The sequence below is a fragment of the Aphelocoma coerulescens genome, chromosome 7, assembly GCF_041296385.1.
Source record: "Aphelocoma coerulescens isolate FSJ_1873_10779 chromosome 7, UR_Acoe_1.0, whole genome shotgun sequence".
NCBI lineage: Eukaryota > Metazoa > Chordata > Aves > Passeriformes > Corvidae > Aphelocoma > Aphelocoma coerulescens.
This window is the reverse complement of record NC_091021.1, coordinates 3864338-3876462: the sequence shown is the minus strand read 5'-3', so window position 1 is coordinate 3876462 and position 12125 is coordinate 3864338. Positions and strand designations below refer to the sequence as shown.

The following is a 12125-nucleotide window of genomic DNA, read 5'->3' as shown; positions in this document are numbered from 1 at the left end:
CTTTTTAAGAAAAACTATGATGAGGCCTCACAATCTGAAGGCCCATTTGGAGAAAGGTGACCTTTTACAGGAGGAGCTGAGGTGCAGAAACACAACCAGAATGATTTCTTTTTAAACTGAAATCTCAGGGAGTAGGTGAACTCTATTCAAAGTCATTTAAATAAATAGGATTTTTATAACTCCTGGCTGCAGGCTTAGCTGGCTCCAACGTGTTTGTGCACATGTGTGCAGATTACCTTATTCGAAATGTTTCCCTTTCAGAGCTGGTATTTTCAAATTCATCTTGCTAGATCGAGCTAAGGACACCAGCCCTGGGAATACTGAGTGCTGTAAGGTCTCTTGGGAACAGCTGCTCCACACCTCCCAACACAGGATGTGTAAAATCCTGTTTACAGTGCTCCCCTCTCCCACCACTCTGCCTACAGAGAGGCAGAAAGCTTCCAAATGCCACCTGAAAAATCCTCTTTTTCAGAAAACAGAGATACAGGTGGGTAGTTTACTTGCCCCCAGTGGCACAGAAGTGCACTGGGGAACTTTCCAGTGATCACTGCTGTGTGACACCTGCATCCCTGCAATCCACCAGGGGAAAAGCACACTAATTAATTACCCCTTCTATTAAATAAATACTACACATTTTGGTCAAACACCAGGCTCACAAAGCCAAAGCAAAAGCAGTATTTTAACATTCTACCAGCATTTGCTTGGTTAATACTTGCAGCCAGCTCTATTTAGCCACCAGCACAAGCTGAATTGATCCCAAAGCAGAGGATGGCAAGGCTGCTGTGAAAGATGCCAACATGTCCATGTTGGTATAGATTAGTATGTGCTGGACCTACTCTGCCCACGGAAATGCTGGCTTGCCTACTAGGAATACCTCTAGCTATGCCATTATTTCATGATTTTGGGACTTTGCTGTTTCATTAGCATAGTCCAGGCATGTGCTGGCTGAGCACACTCCATATTGCTTTGCAAGGTGAGGGGTCTTCATTGCAAATGAAGCAGAAGTTCTCAATTTCACGAGAATTTTTTGCTTAAAAGGCCAATAACATCAAGTAAAAGACCATGTTAAAATACTTGCTTTGCAAGGACTGATCTCCTCTCACGCAATATGCAGTGCTTCCCAACAGGCTCTAAGCAGATGTATTTGATTTTACATTTGATCACTTTGAGTGATTAAGGTGTCCCCCAACCAGAGACACTTACAGGCAATGCAAGAAATAAATGCCCTTTTAAGCAGAGTTTATTCTTATATATGCATTGTTCTGCTAAAATAATTCACTGCCTCCTAATGAAATGAGCATGACTGGCTCCAGGAATAACTGAATACTTACTCCCTGGTGATGGGTATTTATGTGCAGGGACAGAGGGTCTGTAATACAAGATCTATCCTTAACGCCTGAACCCATTTTATCTTTGTTTCACATGATACAAGTGAACTGAGTGTTGTTTTGGGACATAATTGACCTATAGCTGAAACAAATCAGCTCTGCAGCTCAGTGAGGAGACGAAAGAGTGGATAATCTGTAGTCTAAAACCAGCTGTTCTGCTGAGATCAAATTATTACTTTGGCACTGAAAAGATGAACTGACAAGGGACCGTGTTCCAGCACCTGCCATCATTACTGGGCACCGCTGCCGTGACCTCTGGCCACACTGCTGCTGGGCACCAGAGCTAATTAACAGCACAGGGGGGTCAGCTCCCACTGCCTAAACTGATGGACCTCACCTGGCCTCAATTCCAAATGTTTCAGGAATTTTTCAGGAAAGAAAACAGGCAGAGGAGGCGGGCAAGGAGGAGGCCCAGCACCAGTTGGAGAGCTGGGACTGCACCAGCACCAGCAAAACACTGTAGGTTGAAGCTGAGCAGCTGTCTCCACTCTCTACGGTAGTTGTAACACAGCATAAAGATCTGCAAAGATTTTCACCTTATTTCTCTCTGCTTGCATATCATTGACAATTACTTGGAACTGAAGTTCACTGCACCCCTTCCTGCAGTGCCCTTCCACAGCGATCCAGGCAAGGGCTGTTCTTAATACATTTCCCTGTTTTAGGCAAGGTATCGTGTGCTCATGAGAACACCACACGAATGGGACAGAAATGCAGGGGGGACACAAGTTTGCAGTTTCCTTTTCTTTTTCCTTCATCACCTTCCGTGCTTCCCTGATACTCAGAATGGATTTTGCTTTCTTAGGCCTTCACTCTGCATCACTGTTTTAAGAGTGAACTGTCCTTATTATTCCTAGGGTATGTATTACACCAGGAGGTTGTTTTTGGTTTACAGAACTTAAGTCAACCCTGTTGCACGTCTCAAGCTCCCGTCTGGAGGTAGCAATATACAGACACTGCCACCATGACCATCGTTATCCTGAATTAGACACCAATTTCTAATACTGTACAGTTGTCTTGCTGGCACTTTAGGATCTGAGTCAATCCCAAAACACCAGAAATCAGAATAAGTGGTAACATCAGGGTCTTGGCACCATTCAAGATCTTGGACTGCTTGGCTACGAATCTCTCACCATATTCAAACTGAACAGCATTAATTTTGAGGGTTTCAGCTCCATGTTGTGCTCATTAAGGTTGTTTTCTCAAAGCATGAGCATAAACTCTCTCACAAAATGTATTTTTGGTATAACCACTCTCCAGTGAGCAACATTAAGCTATCAGTATTATTTTTCCTGCACAAAACAGTGCAGGTTTGTCAAAATCAGCATGATATTTCTGCCTTGCCTTTTGACATTTTCAGGTTTATTATGTTCAGACGTTACCTCAAAGCACTTCATTCTTTCCCTCTGGAAGGACTAATGACCACCAAAGGGGGAAAAGAAACACTGCATGCTATTCAGTATAACATGCAGACTCTATTACCCTTTGAGTTAACTTCAAACATGAGTACCAGTGGATGAGACCAGTTGTGCTTACCCTGTGGAAGTACTGCCTTCAATAGAACTAAACCCTCGACTTTTTAACCAAACCTTTCCCATTCCACCTTTCCATGACGATGTATGACCCTGGGCACATCTCCCCTGAGAAGTCAGTGGTACCTGGTTTCATACCCTGCAGGGTACAGCACTCAGAACCAGCTCACGTGTGGTTAGCAGAGATATTCCTGCTGGCTGCGTGTTGGGGTGGGCAAATCCATCCTCAATCCCCCAGTCCCACAAAGACACATCCTCTATCACACCCTGGCCAGCTCCAGTCCCTCAGCTCCTCCAACCAGCCCCACACAATGAAGCAGCTTTCACCAGCACACATCCATGAAAACGCTCCCTTGACATGCTATTTTTGAGGAGGATGCTCAGGAAGGCCAACTCCTCCCTCTGCCCCAGCCTTCCTGGGCACCCACACAGGATCTGAGTGACTGTGGGGCTGTAATTTGTAATTAGTGGCCAGGTTTGGGGTGGGAGCATTGTTGCTGAATTCTGCAATCTGCACAATTGTGCTGACATTTCTGAACCATAAAAGCCCTACGGCTGGCATCTACAGAGGAAACCTTTAAAATTGATCCAGTTTAGCACAAAAACTGTTGGCTAAGCCTCAATCCGTCCCTCTGCTCCTCCACCCCTTGACACAGCTTACAGCAAAAGACTTTGCTTTTCTTTGCATATGGATTTTAACAGTAATTCAAGCCCATTGATCCAGTACTCTGAGTCAGTGTATTACAACGCAAGATTACTCAGCTCTCTCGCAGTTGGTTTGTCTAATTTCATTTTATTCCATAATAAAACGGGATCGGAGGGAGGGAGGGTTAGAGGAAAAATTGGCAATGTATTGCCTAAATGCTCAGGAAAACAGAAAAATGTTACTCAAGGGAAAGTGTTACACACTTCCACTTGGCACAGGCTGCTATACCTCAATTACATTTGTAGCTATATCCCTCTCCATATCTCATCTGTGCTCCCCACTTCCATCTCTGTTCCACTGAAGGATTTGAGAGGGTGGGTGGGCAAAGAGGAGAATAAATAAGCCTTAATGACATCTGAGCAAAGCTTGTCAGTGAACAGCGTGAAATGGTGGAGTTTATACCATCTCCTAGCTAGGGTTAAGACTTCAAATCTCATTACACTCACCATTTACACCACATAACCTTTCTTTCTATGCTTGAGAGTAAACTGCTCATTTGCTTTACAAGCTAACAAACCCATTTATAATTTAGAAGTGTTTGCAACCACAGTTGTTTTGGGGTTTTTTTCCACTGGCTGGTTTAACTTTACTCTGCTGTTTGTTTTTCTTAAGCTTCAGTAGAAAGCCAGCATTTCCAATCACATTGGTAGGGGAGAGGTTTACATTTAAAGAGTAAGATCATTAACAATGTTAGGTGTTTGAAAGAAAGGGTATAATTGGTTTCACTGGCCTAGAGGGAAGATCAGATTTGAAGAGAAACAACACCTAATTAAGAAGGTTTGCACTGTTTTGCTTTTAATAATGTCTTCCCCTCAACTACCAGCATTTTCATAGCACTCATCCCAGCAGCTTCTGCAGTCTGGATTAGCCACACGTATTTTTCAGACACCCAGGCATCAGACCCCTTCATGGATGGACAGAACAAAGACTCTGATGAGGCACTAAACAATCGGAAAATAAATAAATTGATCGTCTGTACTTAATTTTTAAAAAGTAACAATCCTACACAGAGCCATAAGTCCAACCAGTTATTTTTGTTCATGTTAAATATTCGACTCCTGGTCTGTATTTTCATCCTCCACACATGACTCCAGCCTGCACCCATCCAGCAGGTACCTCTGCAAAACTGGGAAACACTCCACCTGGAGCAGTGATCCTTATGTCCTGGGCATATTTTTGGTCCTGAAGCCTCTTGCACCTCATAATTTCCCAGCAAGGTGGGGGGAATACTGTGGAATGGCACACTGTCGCAAGCAGGAGCACTCCCACGCCGTGCATCCCACACCCACCTGGGCACCCCTGCTGGGCCCAAAGGCTGCCAGAGGGGCCTGTGAGGTTCAGCAGGACCAGTGAGAAGGACAGACTTCCACCTCACGTCACAGGGAGAAGTGGTCCACACCCTGGGCATGGGGGAGCCACTCCACATCATCTCCCCAGTGCTCTGCTGTGCCTAACCAAGGGCAGCTGCACTACCACCACAGAAACAGGATAGCTAGTGAAGAGGATATTGTTGATCTCGAGCATGTGTGTGGGTCTGGGATACTCTGAATAATTTAAGTCAGGCTTCTTTTATCTCTCTCCTGCTCCAGAGTGGCTACCACTGCCTTGCACATGAATCAAACAGGCTTCCCAAGCAGCTGGAGATGAAGCGCCTGCTATACAATAGGAGCTGAATGGGAAATGCTAAAAGACAATTTAAAGAGACTCCTTAATCAACCTGGACTTCAAATCTTGACCTCTCCTCTCCACACATGATACAGCTGAAGGATGCTCCCCCTTACCGAAGGAGACACAGGGAAAGAAAGGCTGTGGGAAAGCTGGGGAAGCTCTTGGCCACTGCCAGCCCAGAGAAGGGGCAAAACATGCCCCATGTTGGGATCCATCCCCAAGTCCACCAAGAGCTCTGCCAGGGGAGCCTCTCTGAACTCCCTCTTCAAGGGGGAATGCATAACAAAGGGCAGACTGATACTGCCTACTCGTCACTCCATGAGAATGATGGCATGAGTTTTATACAGCACATCAGTCATGGGGACATGGACACGGGGATGTGGCTGCTACTGCCCCAGTGGCTTTGGCAGCACTCACAAGGGCAGCCTTGCAGTAGGTGGGATGTGAGGAACAAGCCCAGGGCCATCCCCAGCAGACTCAGGCTCTTCTGGAAATCTGCAGCCATCCTCCACTGCAACCTCCCCCAAAAAAATGCTTGCCGGGGACCCTCAGAGCACTCAGCAGGCACAGACACAAATCTTCACTCCACAGTCCATAGCTGCACCAAAACAGGAGCCTGCATTTCCACAGCACCCAGCTCTACATTTCCACAGCACCTACTCTCCTCCTAAACACAACTGGTTATTTCAAATGCACCTTTCATACCAAGCCACCCAAAATAATTGCTAAATAATATATGCTAATGACCATGTATTTGGTTACAGCTTGGCAAACTCAGCTTGAGGATTAATTGTATATTGACCCAGCCTTTTGGGGAGAAGGAAGGGGAGGTGTGAGCAGGGTCCCTGAGCTGCCAAGTTGCATCCAGCAGCAGCAGGCAGAGGCTCAGACCAGATTCTTCATCACAAAATGAGAAGCACTATGTCCTGTATCTACAAGAAATGGGTTGCAACCATGACAGGCAGTGCTAAAAAGGGGATTTTGAGCATTCAAGGGAGACATAGGGGCTGCTAAGGGCAGCCTGCAGAGCTACAGACACCTGTAATGGACACTGGGACAGCACAGGAAAGCAGGTGATCTGTCAGTAGAACACAAGGGGGATAAGAAACAGAAGCACAAAAATAATGTAACATCTCTGAAGACATTTAGGTCAGAAAGTGCTGGATGCCTTTTCCCTACCAGCTGGGGGGCTCTGGGAGTGGTGGGGTCGGGATGCAGCTGGGTGACTCTGTGTTAGGGACTATGTGGAGTGTGGTATCAACACAAAGGGATGAGGGCCATGGGAACACCAGTTACCACAACAGTGCCTGGTATTTAGCCACTCACTGTGCCTGCAGCATTTCAATACCTGCTTCCAAGCACAGGACAGGCCTTGAAGACCATGCAAATCTGTGGCATTCCTCTCCTTGGCAATCCAAGCTTCCTAGCCATTTTGGGAGGAGTTTAAACTGTTGTGATTATTTTAAGCTGCTATTTCTACACAAGCAATGGGAAATGGCAGAGGAAGCCATTCTCCTGGAGCAGAGCTGTATCACATATGCTTTCTGCAATTAGCCTTTGCTCCCACGCCACCCTCAGAATCTGGGATGCAGCTCACTTTAAACTCAGCTCAGGTTCACCCAGCACAGCTGGCAGATGATCACAGCCGGTGTGAAACATTTTGTCTACGCCAGAAGCGTGGTCTGGCATGCAACTGGTCTCTTGTAACCCACCCAGCACAGCACTTGTGTTCCACAGCAAGTTGGAGGTGTCCTCTTTCCACGTGGATTTGTGTGGCATGCACAGCTCTGACCGTCACACCGCTGCTGTTTATGTTTTGTTTTCTAAGGTCCTGGGAGGGCAATTACGAACACATACATACATGTACTCAATTTCCACGTCTGTAATTACCTGGAGGCCCCTTTGCCTCTTGCCAGCCAAGGACAAAACACACACTGGCAAGTGATGCAACTCACTGCATAACAAATGCTACAGGGCGGCCTTGCCCAGCAAACTCCTCCCAAAAATCCCCGTTCTGGGGTAGGGCCACACTGCAATGCTTTCCTAGCATTTCTGGGGAAAATCCGCCTCCACAGAGACACAGCTACCCCCACAGCCTGTCCTTCTGGGAACCCCTGACAGGCACAGTACTCCACTGCCCTTTCCATTGAGCAGGGACCCTACTGAAGCCTGTCAGCTGGGCAGTCAGATACCATTTTGCTGCAGAAGGGATGCAGAGCTGTGCTGCCAGGCCTTCAGGAGCCACACACATCATCACACTGCTCTGCCAAGCAATGCCCTCCCGTCTCTGCACACCCCTCCCCAACACGTCTGTTCAGATGCAAACTCTCTCTGTGCCAACGTCTCCTCTCAGCTCTGCCACCAGAGATTTCAAAAGGGTCTGCTTAGCCCTGTTTTGCTGCAAAAAACCAAAAAGCATTAAAAAAAACCCCCACTTCGGTTTATTTTAACTAGAAGCAGCTCCAAATGCCATGGGGCCAGGCAGCATGCTTTGCAACCCAACTCTTCCCCTGCCTCTCTGGCAGTCCTCACCCCTCAGAGGGGTCTGTTCCTCCAAAGATTAAACACAACCAATAACAAAGAATATAAAGCCCAAATGGCCAAATCCCATCTGCCACAGAGTCTAAATGTGACTGCAAGGAACAGGCTAAGGTGGGGCTGGCAGGGGTTCTCACCAAGCACAGGGCTGTGTGTGCTGACAGAGCGGAGATGGGGCCCTACATCTCTGCAATAAGTGTAAAACTGCCCCCATGAAACATCCTCCCTGTTAAATGTCAGCTAGCTGCCTTGCAAGTGTGGCTGGAGGTGCTACACAAACACTGCTGAGGTAAATGAAAAAAGAACCCATAAAGCAGCGGTAGATAATTTTTGAAGACTGTTGATTGTAGTTAAAAATGAGTTTCATAATCACATGGGAGAGTTATGGCAGAGAATAGCATAGAACTTTGATCATGTCTTTAAAAATAAATAATCTGAATTGGTTAAATAAAATCCAGGCACGAGAAGACAATTTACTGACTATGAATTGCTAAAAGCCATGGGATTAGTCAAAGATAAGTCTCATTTACCAAACGTGTTTAACAGAACTAAAGTACTTGCAGAAGATTGTTTTGTGATACACTAATTGTGTATTTTATTTTGAAAATTGAATATGGAGATGTTATTAAGAAATAAGAACAGCCCACAATAGGAACTGTCAGCTCTGCCAAGTGCAACTAAAATAGGTTCCCCCTTCTGTTCTTCAAACGGTTGTCTGCAATATGAACCAATCTGAGCTTTACTCAAGGGGGTTTTTTTCTGAAGTCCAAAGCAGGGAAGTAAATCTCAGCTCTCGCCTGGACGAGACTCAAGACATGCACCAGCTCAACCAGCTTATCTGGTTTCACGGAGCAAATCCCAGTGCAAAAGCCTGGCCTGTGCAATTAGGTGAAGCATTCTGGTGGGTTGGGAAGCAGTGGGAGGTGGGGCCCAACTCCTTACCACTGTCACTGCTGACTTGCTGGGTGAGCCTGGACACACGACAGGGACAAGGGAGCTCTGAGGGACTGTTTTCCACTCAATTATTTGTCCTGCTCAGTTCAATCACACTCTTGGCAGCACCTATGCCAGTGGAGAGCCTGCCTTGGCTGCAAGAGGGAGGTAGGACTGCAGCAGCCATGGGCTGCATTAACTTCAGCTTCATTTCATTGCCAAAGCTGGCAGAGGTAGGACTTCAAAAACTGAATAACCCCTTGTACATTTTCTGTGAGTAGGCTGAGCCTCAGAAGAAGGACAAAGCAAGCCAGCTACCAGCCCAGAGATGTCAGAAACATCTTTCCTAACCCAACACTCAGGCATAGACACAATTTTTCCTGCTACTAAGTGCTCCTTTCCTCTGCCATGACTCCCATTGTGGCCACAGCACAGGGAAGCAGCAAGCACCAAGCAGCAGGAATAGAGCTGGCGGAGCTGGAGGGCAGCACATGCAGAGCACAAGTTCATACTGCAGTTGCTCACAGGAAAGCAATACCAAGACCATAACACAACCAGGAACCAAAATAAAATACATTTAAGTAACACAGAAGATTTGTACTCCTTCTCTGCACATATATAAGAACAGCAGGAAAAGAAACAACTGGCATGTGCAATCCCTTACAGAAATCAAGCTCCTCATGATCTGCAGGCCTGGAAGTTTAAGTGGCTCAGCACTTCATTCAGGTGACAGACAGCCCCTTTTAGTCTTCATCAGCAGATATCCAGAAAGCTAACTCACAGACATAAAGCAAATCTACTTAGGGAATAAATGTCTAAATAAATATGAGAGATGGGATGCTGATCTTTTAATGTTCCTCTGCAGGGTAAATAAAATTATGGGGTTTTTTCACTTCAATTCATTTATGCTATTTGTTTATTACTGCATAATGAAAAGGCTCAGCATGCCTACAGCTCACTGGGTCTTGCCTCTGTCCTGGAGCAAGAAGTTGCCCAGCTAAGCTGAGCACTACAGAGAGGGCAGGTGGGCACACAGAGCCATAGGACACAGATAACCCAGGGTTGCACCAGCATTTACCTGAAGCGTTTTTGGTGGAGGAAGAGGGCAATTACTGCAACAGAGACTAAAACACTGGAGCAGGCTGAAGGAGCGTGGTGTCGCACAGCGAGTTCACCATATTCAAGTCTGAGAGAGACAAACAGCCCTTCTCTTAGTTATGTCCCATCTGCCACCTTCATTTGGCCATTAAAACCATTTTTAATATGATAAAATGGGTAATACTGCCTAACTAATGAACGTCGAATTATCGGCGTAAATGTGCCAACATTTATTTATTTATTTGCCTCACCGAGAACATGTTCTCTTCTGTTTGGTTTTCTGCTTTAATGACTACAATTTATCATACTAACTAGGTCTTTCAGTTTGCTGAGTTTTGTTTCAAGTTCTGCTTTTTTGCTGAGACATCTGCGAGGGGGCAGATGTAGGTAAGAGAAGTAATAAAAACTAATAAAAAAGCGATAGTAGCTGTCACCAAAAAAGCACAGGTGACCAAACCACTTCCATTTTCTGAACAGGACCTTTCCTTCTTGTTCTCATTTGATGATTTTACTATCTTCTTTCCACCAATATTTCATGCTGCTTATGGCAGCCCTCTGTGAGGAATGCTGATTCCTTAATGTCCAAGTAATTTGTTTTCCCTACCTCCTAGCAGGCAGCATAAGAAGGAAGAAAAGCTGAAGCGGAAGGACTGTCTGTGATGAATTTGAGCCACGCACTATGGCCCAGTCAGGGGTTTCAGGAGCCATCTGAAACTGCAGAGATGCCCCAAGAAAAGCAGGGATCCTGCCCTCACAGGAGGAGGATCTGCCACCTGTCCAGCAAGTCAGGGAACGCTGATCCAACTGTACCAAGGCTGTATCTATTTCAGAGCAAAAGCATATGTGTTTTTCCCACCTGTTACAACTGTGAAATGTATGGATAGCATTTACTTCCGAGGCATTTGTCACTCAAATTAACAGGCAATCTGTTAGTCTGAGTGCAATTAGCACCCCAAACTTTACTCCAGACATGTCTGGTAGCTGAATTTTGCTTGCAGATCTTTCGGCAGCCTGGTGTACACTTACAGTAAATATATGCCAATGTATGGAGTGGCAAGGCTGTGGAATTCCCAACAAATTCAATGTGAAGCAAAGCTAAACACACTGCTGGAGAGCTGGCTTTGCCTTTGCTAGAATCTGTGGTGTAAAGTTCACAGTTTTGCAGACTGGAATTGAGCACTCAGCTCACCCGAGACCCAGCAAACAGAATGAGTGAGAGTAACCCAACCAGCTGGGGCTGCCTCCCACCGCCTCTTCCTGCTGCCGGATTTAAACTCCAGCGCTCCTGCCACGTGAACATGCCACTTACACACAGACAGGCATCCTGGAACATGGCATCAGCATTTTTCAGAGGTACAGGCAAGCAACATGAGCAATGTAGACCCTTATCTGTGTCATGGAGAGTACAATCACAGCACAGACTGCAACCATGCTGCCACGGGCTGCCTTTTCTGCCCTGGCCCTCAGACCTACCTTCTGTATTACAGCCACATCATCTGAAGCATCCTCAGATGCCCACCTGGATCATGCCTTTAGGGGGATATTTCTTTAAACATAAAGAATGTGAAATGCCAAATAACGATGGGCTTAAGTTCTTTGAACTCGGTGTTCACCCTTCTCTCTTGTCCTTGCCAGCATGGCAACGGGGAATCTGCAAACCACACTGAAACGTTCCTTCACAAATCCAAAATTTGATGTAAAGAGGACTGAGGGAATGCACAACCCAGGCTCCCCACAAGCAATACAGCCTTCATCTACCACAGACTTCCCCTGGATGCAGGAGATTCAGTTAGGCTCATAGCTCCAGTCTCATAGCTGAAGAAGGTTTTATGTTCATTCAGCAATCACTTTTTTTCTTTTTCTTAAATGCTCCACAAACTCAAAGTTCCTCCCTTAGTATATCAATCAATCCATATCTAGCATTTTATTAAGATTAGCTTCTCCAGTCCTCCAGTGCTTATCTGCATGATTCTCTGACCTTCCTAAACCCCACTTAACCTGCCCTGTACCTGCTGGCAACACAAAGTGGGAGACCTGCAAGGCGTCACCTTCCAGTGTCTCGGCTTTCTCCCCCACATCCTGGATAAATCTAAATGACTCACACGCAGAGCACCTGTCATAGCAGTGACATTGCTCTTGTTCTCTGCACATCCCTGACATTTTTTCATCCTCTTGCATCATAGTGGAACTGCTGGGAGAGATGCCTGGTCTTTTGGTCTTTTCCAGCCCAGCACCCATCGCTGCTCCCTCAAACACAGAAGCAGA

The 12125-nt window shown here is 46.1% G+C and overlaps 1 protein-coding gene across 3 annotated transcripts in view; it reads right to left on the bottom strand.

Annotated features, from left to right (window-relative positions):
* ERBB4 (erb-b2 receptor tyrosine kinase 4) overlaps positions 1 to 12125 on the bottom strand; it is a 574516-nt gene that overhangs the window by 340435 nt on the left and 221956 nt on the right. The gene's annotated exons all lie outside the window — the stretch shown is intronic.